The sequence below is a fragment of the Camponotus vicinus genome, unplaced genomic scaffold, assembly GCF_025532165.1.
Source record: "Camponotus vicinus isolate PSW18456_S1 unplaced genomic scaffold, iyCamVici1.0 SCAF_4, whole genome shotgun sequence".
Classification (NCBI taxonomy): domain Eukaryota; kingdom Metazoa; phylum Arthropoda; class Insecta; order Hymenoptera; family Formicidae; genus Camponotus; species Camponotus vicinus.
Window position 1 is genome coordinate 6,151,253 of NW_028141976.1, and position 12,344 is coordinate 6,163,596.

The 12,344-nt window shown below is 33.0% G+C and overlaps 1 protein-coding gene and 1 long non-coding RNA gene across 6 annotated transcripts in view; one reads left to right on the forward strand and one right to left on the reverse strand.

The window, feature by feature from the left end:
• The window catches only part of LOC145969911 (protein borderless), a 218,603-nt gene that overhangs the window by 187,323 nt on the left and 18,936 nt on the right, over nucleotides 1-12,344 (reverse strand). The gene's annotated exons all lie outside the window — the stretch shown is intronic.
• Nucleotides 543-2,729, forward strand: LOC145969912 (uncharacterized). Its single transcript, XR_014438265.1, has 3 exons — nucleotides 543-1,199; nucleotides 1,274-1,413; nucleotides 2,130-2,729. It is a non-coding gene; the product is annotated as an uncharacterized LOC145969912 (long non-coding RNA).

Genomic DNA, 12,344 nt, shown 5'->3' on the forward strand with positions numbered 1-12,344 from the left:
AAACAGTTTCACAATTAAAATATTTCTACTACAAGAAATGCTGTGTATAAATAACACATAATCACGTTCAAATATTAAAATAATAAATACTATAGTTCTCAATGATAATATCTGTGTAAATTCTGTTTCAATAATAATTTTGATAAACAATTCAAGACAATTAAAAATTTAAAAGTATATATTCTTGTTTCACATATTTATAATTCTGCATTAATTTTACGTAAAATATATAGAAACGTAAAAAAGTTTTGTATAGTAATTTGAAAAGTTAGTACACAAAACTGAAAAGAATATATTTTTTTCACTTAAATATATTAAAAATTATTACAGTTTAAAAAATCATTACAGCGCAAAAACTTTCCAACCGCGTTATAGATTAAAGTTTTAATAAATAAATCTCAAGAGATTTCAGAACAATCTTTTGCAAGTAGTCGCGGCATTTCTTGCTTTCCTGCATTCGTTCGCATCCACCATAAATGCAATAAAATACGATATAACGGAGGCATCTTATACAAGAACATTGTATAATTTTTCAGAGCGACATTGAGATGCAGGTCAAAGAAACCAGTCTTAGAGACAAAGCCAGAGGAAATGAAGTCAAACGTACGTACACGATAGGAGCACCAGAGGGTGAAATATGGCGGCAAGGTTGGGCGGTGTACGGGTCAAGGATAGGAGATGGCTCGGAATAAAACGACTCTTCGTACTACCCTAACGCAATTTTCTCTTCTTTCGACCCTCTCGAACCGCGCACTCATAACTCGGTAAAGTGGAATATCTGGAAAAGTCTGTTTCGTTTCATGTTCTCCGAGCCGATTGTTTTTTTTCCTTCCACTTTCCATTCGTCGCAGAAAAGCTTTTAAATTCTTGACCAAATGGTTTAAATGCTTATGCTTTAGAAATAGATTTCGCTATTTATATTGTTTCGCTCGCAAAATGATTAATGCTTTTTTCTACTCTTATGAGATTTTTCTATCGAGATTTACATTTGTCAAGAAATGAAATAACTCAGAGTTAAACGCCAATACTTCAAGACCGTCAAGCTGCGGACTTTTATTGGCTGTTTTATCGTGACATGTATTCAATTTTCTTCACGCGGACAAATACTACCCACGATAATCGATAAGATAGCAAGTAAAAGTTTCCTAGAAACATCGATAACGGTATTGTGATGATCGACATATTGCTCAATGTAAAAGGTAATAGGCAATTTCAGTATCAAATAAGCTAATATATCAATATCATTACTCAAAGTCTCCAATCGTGATACCAGGTTGAGATAGGAAAACATCCCTTTCCGCTCATATTTCACATCTTGAATACAATCTATATATAGTATTTGGCCATAGTATCCTGAGACTAGAGTACAATGAAGAACCTATTCATTGAGCGATAAACGCGATATTATATTAGGTAAGTAAATTACTAAAATGTTCGTTAAAATAAATATGGCATTCGATGTACTATAGATGTTTTTGGTAAAATAAAAAATCACTTTAACAGCAAATATAATATTAAATTGTTTAAATAATATTTTGAAAGATTATATATATTACGATATTAAAAATTATTTTTAATTAAATATTTTTAATTTGTAATTAAAACAATTTATTATATCCATATTTATTTAAATCCTTAGAAAATAATTGCAAAATAAATATATATTGTAAATTTAATTATTTTTAAATAATTAATAATTATTTGAACCTAATTAAATATTTCTAATTTAAAAAATATAATCGAGAAATTAAAATTCTATATTGCATAAATTTAAAAATATTTTTTAATATTGTATATAATATATAATCTTTTAAAATATTATTTAAAAAATTTAATATTATATTTGTTATTAAAAGGACTTTTTATTTTACCAAAATTAAATATATATACTACATTGAATGCCATTAATTTATACTTGATAAAACAAATACGCTGTATGAAATTTTGCTTAATAATGCTAAAATACAAATTTGCAACTCTAGAAAATAGAATAATTAAATAATAAAGAAATAGAAAAAAGAATTGAGTTAGATAATAGAACCTTTTGAATATCAAAACCGCATACAAAGCGAAACGTGGACTTGATAGAGCCGATAGCGATTCATCACATTTAACCTTATTCACAATAGAGAGCCCACTGAAGCTAGCCAGCCGGGAGATTAACAAAAAAGAGGGAACGGCACGAAAGGAAGAAGCAGAAAATTACTCGCTGGTTCCGGCGAAATTGAAGCGCGAACTTCGTCGACCAACCCACACATGATGCCCCTATTCTCGCCGTCATACATTCGTTGCCTTTGTCTCCAGAAACTGATGCAGTATCACATGTGTAAAAGTAATATCTGGTATGCGAGTACCAGTCAAAGGGGTTCCCCACGTTTGAATTATAAGGCCTGGGTGGGTTAAACGCGCGAGCGCGCTCGAGAGCAAGGTCGGGAGAGGGACCGAAGGGGTGAGGAGCGAGAGAAAGTGCGAGAGGAAGAGCGTCGCGAGAATATGAAGCGGACTGCATGTATATCTGCGCGTATATGCGCGTGTCGACGACAGAGGGTTGATAAACGCCTCTCCCGGCAGCCACCCGCCCTCAACCCAACGGTCTTCCCTCGCAATCATCTCACCGTCGCAGTATTCATAAACTACTCAGACAATGTCGGAAACTTTACGTCGCGGACCGGCGATGCTCTGATACGAAATAATAGCCACCGCATAGTAATGAAGATCACGAATCTGACCTGTGCTACGAGTCTATATAAAAGGATTTCTCTCTATACTCCGCTACACAGAGAATTTGCGGGTATAACAGAGCATCAAATAGACATCAAATAGCAATTTAATACGGTATAAAATTTTATCGTTTGGATAACTAAAAATTATTATTAGTAATAAGAAGATCAAAAACAAATATTTTCTTCTAAAGAGCTAATATGTAAAAAAAGTATCTAATAAATAATGAACCTAATTAATAAGACGTATTAATTTGAGCATATCTGAATATATCAGAGCAGACGATGTATAATTAATAGAGCTAACGATAAGAGAGATCAGAAGTCAAGTCAAGAAATCAAGAAATTAAAGTTATATAAAATAGTAGACGAAATATGAGGCTTATCAAGCACTTATCTGAATAAATACATAAATCAAAATTTCTTACACAATCTTTGTACAAGTGCACTCAATTGACCTCCTTTGATCAAATCACTTGTAATCAGGGACAGTCATTATCATTATGTAACTTAGACAAACTGGTCGATTGTTGATTTTGAGAGCGCAGATATATGGACCGATGGTTACGCGCGTGAACGGAAGTGGAAGCTGACGCGCAGGGAAACAGGCTAAAATAAATAAACGCCATAATTCACGTTCAACAGTTACGAACGGTTCAATTCGCGATTGGAACTGGTCCAATGGCAGAAGGTGATATAGGAGGGGGAGGAGGAAAGGGGTGAAGGGGTGGTGACGGAGAAGAGGGATGCATTTACGCGCGCGCGAGACGAGCGCAAACAACTCGATTTCACTAGCGGATCGAGCTAGCACGATGCAAGCGTTCTCCGAAATAATTAATTTAAAAGACAGTATTTCCTGCCGGGTTTTGCACCTGCATAATCTCGTCGCATACTTCCATGCCGATCCACCCTCCTTTCCCCACCCCCTCGCTACCGGTTGAAAATAAGTGGATTATCCTAACTTGATAAAGCGGGGATCACATTTTATCGTGTTAAGGGAAAACCTTCCATTTTCCCTCTCTCTCTCTCTCTCTCTCTCTCTCTCTCTCTCTCTCTCTCTCTTGTACGCGCGCGCGTTCGCCCGCGAAATCATTAATTTCTCTCTGCTCCTGATCACAGCGCGCTCGGCTTCATCCGCTCTCTTGTGCGGCCTAATTCCCACTCTTCTATCGCTTTTTCGATCTTTTTTATTTTACGCAATTTTATTCATTGCACGCACATCACTTTTAGCATATGAATAATACTTCACATATAATATTCTCGCATTCGATTCCAAAGATTGACAGAAACTTTCCCCTTCCACGAATGATAAAACTTGCTTCACGCGTTAGTTAAAATAAGTACACGATAATTTCAATTCGCATCGAGGAACGAGCAAGTATTATAAATAGCAAGACAGCGGAATCATATACGCTTAATTTCACTTTGCACTTTGCTATCTCGTTTACCGTTGGCGTTTTCGTCGCAACCGCGGGCGAAGCCGGTGTACGTGCATCGGATGCACACGTAATGCACACTCCATCAGAACAGTTGCGATTAAGTTGAGGGTCCTATCGCCAGAGAGCAAAAAAAAGTAGAAATAGAAGAGAGAGAGAGAGAGAGAGAGGAAGAAAATTATGCGAAACAGGTGATTATCACTTTGTCGCGTGAAAACTCGCTTACTCTCTATAATTCTGGTCAACCATTGTTTACAACACATGCGCGTTCATGTATGATAATAGACAATCCAGAAGAACCCTTCAACTAAGGGAACTTGCTTCGCTCTCATTTGTAAACGTCAGGTTTTTGCTAACCTAGCACTTTCGTCTAAAATTGTGATACTCGTGGCCTTCGTTACGTTAATGAAATTTGTAGAGAAATCCTAAAAAAGCTCAGATAAAAGATACGCCAAGGTTACACAATATTATAAAGGAGATTCCGAGGATTAACGAGAAGTACTGGATGGAGTAGGCAGAATTTACATTTATCGTATATTCTTCTGGCTCACGAGATAAATTGTCTCTACGAAAGAGGGATTCGTGCATTTGCCATTATTCTCTGCCGAGAAAGAGAGAGAAAGAGAGAGGGGCAAGACAAGGATAATCCGTAATCTTATCCTAATGAATGTCTAGTTAAATTCAATCGTTTAAGAGTTTATAACATTTTAGTACACGAGCGTAAGTTACGGAGGAGCCGGCCTTCGATGAAACTTCTTTCATTGCGCACTATTGCTCACTCCGCCGCCACACTCAATTATGATATTAAACTTCTCGCTGACATGGATACGAAGCAATTTCGCGGGATTAAAGTTCCATACAAGTTCACAAATAGCGTTGCTTCTGTAAGACGCGGGAAATGAGAGGCTTTTCCAGGAATGCCTCGCGGCGGCATTTATTCGCGATGCTGAATTATTTCTTTTGAAGGGCGCATCTAGAGTTGTTGGATCAAACCCTGCACCGCGAATAAAAATAATGACGCGTCCAGAACTTTGAATAAAATAACTCGCTCGCTTGCGGTAACGTTATACTCGATATTTCACGGAATTATCTGTAACATAAACTGAAAGAGTATTATATCATGACGATCTCTTAGTAGAGAGACGTGACAATGGATGAAGTATTATACCGAGACGGATATAAATCGGGGTTGCAGTAGATCCATCTGTCGCATAAACAAATACAAATAAACCGATACTGAGATTTGAATGAACGGAGAACCTGAATAAGTTTTTCAAATTCGCCCGACATATCGATTTCTCGTAAAACTCGTCGAATAAACGAAGAAATGCTCGCGTATTGTAGGTCTTTCATTTTGATATTGATTTTGGATTATAAAAAGATTAATTCTCTTTTACTATTTAATTTATTTTTATATTTATTTACGTAAAAAACTTGCTCAATTTAATTTTAAACAACGCGCACACATGTATATATTATTATTAGTTATTGTAAATTAAATTAGCATATATTGTAGAGATTAAAATATAATAGTTTTAATCCCATTTTTAATTTAATGTGTCACACAAGTAAAAAATATCTTATCCATGCCACTCTTTTTGTCTTATTTATACCTAATCTAAATATCAAATTTCCTAAAATAACATTAAAACAATATTGCAATTATAAAAAATTATTAATTGTTATTACTTCTCCCATATCGTAACATTAACAATTTTAAACGAAATAAATTTTTAAGCGTTATGTTAAAATATTTGCTTAGCTTTAAGAAATAAGTTGAAAAGGAAATCCTACACCTTTATTGAATTGAATTAATAAAAGACATTTGTCTTACTATTCGTATATGTGTCACAACGATTTGGCTCTAAATCCCTGCTTTAAAGAATCCCGGAGGCAATAATATTCACACCTCGCCTGACCCGTCGTGCACGGACGATGGTTGTACTTTCTCGTCGATAATCCTCCATCCACATTCACTGTTCTCCGTAGCAGACCGGGTTCTATCTATCCACGTAGGGTAGTTTATTATTCATTGGGGTTGCATCCCCAACGCGGATAAACGGCGCATTGTTTATGCATTAGCCTGTAGCCTGCCTGCCCAACCTCTCGATCTGGCCATTGAGTTGATTCTGCCTTTTCCCCACATTCCGCGTCATCAAACTTTCTCACCTAATTGTTCCCGCGTACGCAGAATTCCCATTAAATTATGAGCAGCTCTTCATTCTAATTTGTAACCGGCTTATTTTGGTACCTCTTAAATTTAGATAATTCCTGTGCCGCTTCGAGTAGGGTGGTTTTTGTAGGTTTGTGTACCAAGAATTGACATAATAACATAAAATGCGAAATATAAAATATACGAGATGAAAGTTCTCTCAGAGTTTACTAAGTCCGCTTTGCCTAAATCGCTATAATGCCGTTACAGATTACATCTAACATGCTTCGTAAGAGCAATCCCTCGTTAAATCGGCTCAGCTTCCTCGATTTGGAAGCAGCGTGGCGATAGACGAATAGGAAATGCAATCGCGCCTCTATCATCGATTTAAATCGAAGTCCCGATAGTTCGCATGGCACGATGATTAATGGCGAACGTCTGTTCTAGACAATTCGAATATAAAATGCGCCATGGAACTAAAGGAATCTCTAAACGAAAGATGGTATGAATAAAATAACCATTAATTTTCGCGAATCTATAATCTATCGTATAAAATTTGCAACACAACATACTTTTCATATATATTCATAGTACAATTATATTAAAAATATAACAAAACTTCAACCTTCAAAAATAAGAAATATATAAAATATATAAAATATATAAATAAAATAATACATAATAAATTGTAAAAATATGAAATTTAATACGTAATATAATCATACTAGTGAAATAAAGATCTAAGTTATAATTTAATATTATTTAATAAATATTATTAAAAGAAATAATATATAAAAAATGAATATGATTAAAAAAAAAAGAAATAATATATAAAAGATTTAAAAAAAAAGAAATAATATATAAAGGATTTTATTTTCCCTTAATTCTATGTATAAACAAAAAATAGAAAAAAAATCTTTCATTATATCATCTAAAACACAATACAATTTATTTTTACTAAAAGATGCAATTACTTCTTTATAACAGCTTTGTTTAACGTGCATAAACTATGTAAATAAACTTATACAAATTACGCTTTAGATTAGCAAGTTTTTTACTTTATTTACTTTGTAGAACCTATTTATTAAACTGTTAAGTTTTTAGCATAATTTGTTTTATATGTACACTGTCTTTAATTTTCATGTACAGCCTGTGCATGCTTATTTACTCGAGAATTTAAATCCGGATCATGAGCGACGCGAGTAAAATCCGGAATTGCTCCATCAAATTATTACGTACTTTTGCAATTATAATAACCCTATTGTTTTTAAATCATACAATGTTACGAGCCGCATACATTTACACGATCGTACATATAAATTCCCCTTTTTGCATACACTCACAGCGATATATTTCATATTTTGATATCAGCTACCTTTGAATGCATCGCCCATTACAATGAATATAAATGAACTTTTCCGTGCAACGTGTTTTAATCCATTTTATTCCGCTCATGTTTGTTTAAATGTACAACACGTTCACATTAAACAATGAAATAATTATATCTAATAAAGCTCTAAAAATAATCTTAAAAAATTAAAAATGTAATACCGATCTTTGTGTAAACGAAACGCTTATAATGAATGTTATAGACACACAGCATTAAACCACTGTAAAAAAATTTAACAAATAATTGTAATTACAATAATTTATAATAGGCAACATAAATTTTAATAGATTATGTTATTAAATACAGAGATACGAAATTCTATCGACTTCTATTTATTCATTGAAATTATCCTTTTAATACATTTTTATAATCTAAGTAATTAATTTAATATTTATATTTATATTAAAAATATTTAAATAGAAAATTTATTTATTAAAACAGTTAAAAAATAAAATAAAACGTGTCGGTCTTTTACCTACTTTTAACTATTAATTTTACCTACTAATTTTACTTCAGTATTTAAAAATATTGACGTAAAATTTAAAAATATACAGAATGTTCTATTAATGCCCCAAACAAATATCTCGAAAACTGAGATCGACAAAAATATTTCAAATAAAAATTGTAGGATTTGGAAAAAATATAAAAATATTAGTTTGAAACGAAAAGAAATATGTAGCTGTTCGTTGCAAATTCATATTTTTTTAAAAAAACAATTACGTTTCTCTTTACATCAATTAATTCTTTTTATTATTCTATACAAAGTATTGAAGTAAGATAATCGAAAAATAAGTATTCTGGGAAATATTATATAGCTTTATTTGAATTTATATCAACTTAAAATATAAAATATCTCGTAAACTATTCAATTTTTGGCTTTTTTACCCTTATAAAATCCTTTACATGGAATATTATGAGGAATCGATTTATATGGACAAATTAGGATAGTTTAAAAAAACTAAGTCCTTCACATTGTTTTAGCACCTACATCTAAGGTCAAACTAATGTTCTTCTGTCTCTTTTTCCTCCTCCAAACTCTACAATTTTTATTTGAAACATTTTTATCTACCAATCTCAGTTTTCGAGATATTTACTTGGAGCATTTAAAATGGGACATCCTGTATATATATAGACTGTTTCAGTATACTAAAATTACGCAAACAAGCTATATAGATTTTGTTCATGCCATTTATAAGTTTTTGTTTTCACATTGAATACGGTTCTTTTATTTTGACGTTATTCAATTTTGACCAAACGCTGTTCAATAATTGTTGGACTTGCATTGTTTATTGAACTGTATGCAATGTTTCGCTATTCAAACGTAAAACTACAAACACCTGAGGCAAAATCAGGGGAAAATTTTAATAAATAATATATTATCCCCATCACATATATATATATAATTTTGTGGATTTTCAATGAAAGAAACTTATTGAAAGAGAAAGAGAAAGAGAGAGGGATTTATTTATATTCCAATTATTTATTTTATATGTATGTATATGTATATAATATATATACATATACATATACGTATACAGGGTGTCCCGAAACTAACGCTTGATATTTTAAAGACAGATTCTCTGGCCAATTTAAAAACGAGTTTTCCTCAGCGAAAATGTCGCGGCATTAATAGTTTTCGAGTTATAAACGATTGAAAATAAAGGGTTTTTCGCAAACTAAGGCTTATGGGAATAAAATATTAATAAAGTCACATTCTTTAGTTAATTTTAGGTAGAGTTTACTTTAATAGAATTTTAATTTAAGGCTTAGTTAGAAAGATACATGATGACAAAAATTGGGAATATGCAAAAAATAATGATCTTCCTCGACATTTTCGCTGAGGAAAAATCGTTTTTAAATTGGCCAGAGAATCTGTCTTTAAAATATCAAGCGTTAATTTCGGGACACCCTGTATAATCCAGTTCACGATGAATACTAAACGCAAATTTATGCAAATTTATATAAATTTCTACATATCAGGTTTACCGGGTTTATTTGATTTCGCTCTTTCAATTTTATTTAAGATCTTTTGCCCTGACACAAAACCAGAGTAAATACAAAAAAGAAAAAGCAGAAGAAGCTTTCGTTTTCGGCATACGTTGAATTTTTGATACTCAAAAGAATACGTGGCGCGCATACGCGCATGCAAGCGTGAAGATACGGTTGAAGTACACGCGACAGAAAGTCGAGATTTTCCTCAGTCGATCTCGATTTTCCACCGTCGCTGCACGTTTTTGCAGCCGGCAACCGAGGGCACAATCTCGGTCGCGAAGTTTGCTCTTGGCAAAACAATAGTTTCGGCCGGTAATCCCGCGGACTGTGTTTTTTAATCTGAAAGAACACGGGTACGCCGTTGATTACATTGCATAGCAATCTTAGTTTTTATCGCGTCTCGAGATTGGTGGAGGTGTCGGCCGTGGATAGTGCACCCTACCGCAATGGATATCGAGGTCATACTGAGCCGACCTCTGCATTATACTGCACACCGTCATATATAATCGAGAAAAGTAAGAACACGCGAATCGGTCGACAAGAGAGACACATTTGTGCACAATTTCGACCCCTCGTCATCAACTTATATATTACATGTCGATCATTCATCAAAATTCTTTGTACCTAAATTTAATAAATATTTCAATATATAATATAAAATATATTTTTGTATAAATATAAGCGCCAAAAAATTATCTGTAAATATTGTTAAAAAAATTATAATTTATGTAAATTATTAATAATAATTTACATTAATTTAAATTATTATTTGTTGTTGAAGTGGATGGTATAAGTAATTATCTATTTAATTATTTATCATCCACTTCAACACCAAACATTAACTTTCTGAAATCGACATCAAAACAATAGACTATATTTGTGCCACAAGCTCAGCGAATGTTACATTGATATTTTGTGGAATAAAAATATTGGGAAAATATCGCTTGTCCAAGTGATAACAGAGAAGCTTTAAAAAAAAATTCGATTGCATCGACTAACTACGTTAATCGACAGCGGTGATTCGCTGTTTTAATTAATAGTCTAGGACGGATGGTATATGTATAACCAAATATTACTGGATCGGAAAAGCATCCACGTTGGAAAATAGAACATCGACGTGCTAATAACGATGTGGCGTATAACGATGTTGCCATGTCTTTGCAAATCCAGTAGCATAACTCGTGCGATCTACTGATCCTCATCACGGATCCTCTCTTCAATTTCTCCGAGAACAATATGTGGAGCTTTAATGTTCGTGTGCCTGTTGGTTAGCGAACTGTAGACGTTGTATTTATCACCTTCCTCGCTCTTCACACTCCGGCAATAATTAATTACTCCGAAAGACCTTTTAAGTCGTATCGGTCGCGACGTAACGTAATTATCGCAAATAGTTTCATAATGACGTGAAATTTATGCACATTGTAACAAACTTATGTGGCGTTATTAAGACATATCTAATGTTTCAAGATTTTCCATAAGTCTTCTGATAGGAACGATATCGGTGAAAATTGTATTACATGCAGAATAAATCGATATGATTAACTTTTACTTCCAATGTTACTGTCATTTTTTACTTTTCGATTTAAATGCTTTACATTAATAAAAAAAATGAAAATAATCATTTATTTCCAAAAATTTCTTATCAATCTGCTCTGTAAACTCTTTCATTGTTCAAAATTGCAATAGGTTTAATTTAAAATAATTTATTTTTTATTAGTTCCATATTTTTTAAAATTTTATTCAGTTATTATGCAATTTGTAAAAAAATATCTACGGTCTTATAAAATTTCGATTCTGATTTTTAATTTTTTATCGCAATCGTTTTATTTACTTACAAGCGTTTTTTAATAATTAAATTTATAAAAGATATTAGCAGCAATAATCAAAGTAATCAATATGCAACATAATTGAAGCATAAATTTTAGAATATTGTAATATATATTAGCAGGATAATGTTAGATCTTCGTCCAACAATTACTAAGTTACACTAAACAGTTCAGGCAAAATCTAGGCCAGCTTCTTCTCGAAAATTGCTCCGCTGGGAGACGGCAAATGAGAATCGATCGTTTCATTAAACTCTCAGTATGAAAAAAGAACTCTACGGCAAAGTCATTCACATTGAAACCAATACGAACCGCTCGGAAAAATAAAGTGCTCAGATTCGCACGGTAATGAATCAATCGGATTACGCACAGTTTGCGAGCACAAATTGAAGCATTGCATGATAGAAATCAAGGAATACACAAATGCTCCGCTTATCAACCGGGGCATTGTACGTGATCGAAGAATGCAACGTTGAACATTGTTGTATGACACAGATATGTAAAATCCTCGAGATAAAAACGTGATGTTATGCGAAATGCGCGCGCGCGCATACATATATACGATGAATATGCACCGTTTTCAATGCAAAATTAATGGTTTCGTAAGTAATGAATGAAAATTACGCTTAAAAGCGCACCGATTCCCATTCCCCGGACTATCTGGAAAAATATGAGAGCATCGTATTGCGGATTCGATAGTCGAATTAAATTCTGCGAGAGTTATCTGCGAATTGATCTGCTCTTAGCTTAGTTTCACGAACATATAAAATTTAATGAAAAATTAAACCTTCTATACCATCTCGCATTTCGAAATGCCGATTAATTGCGTAC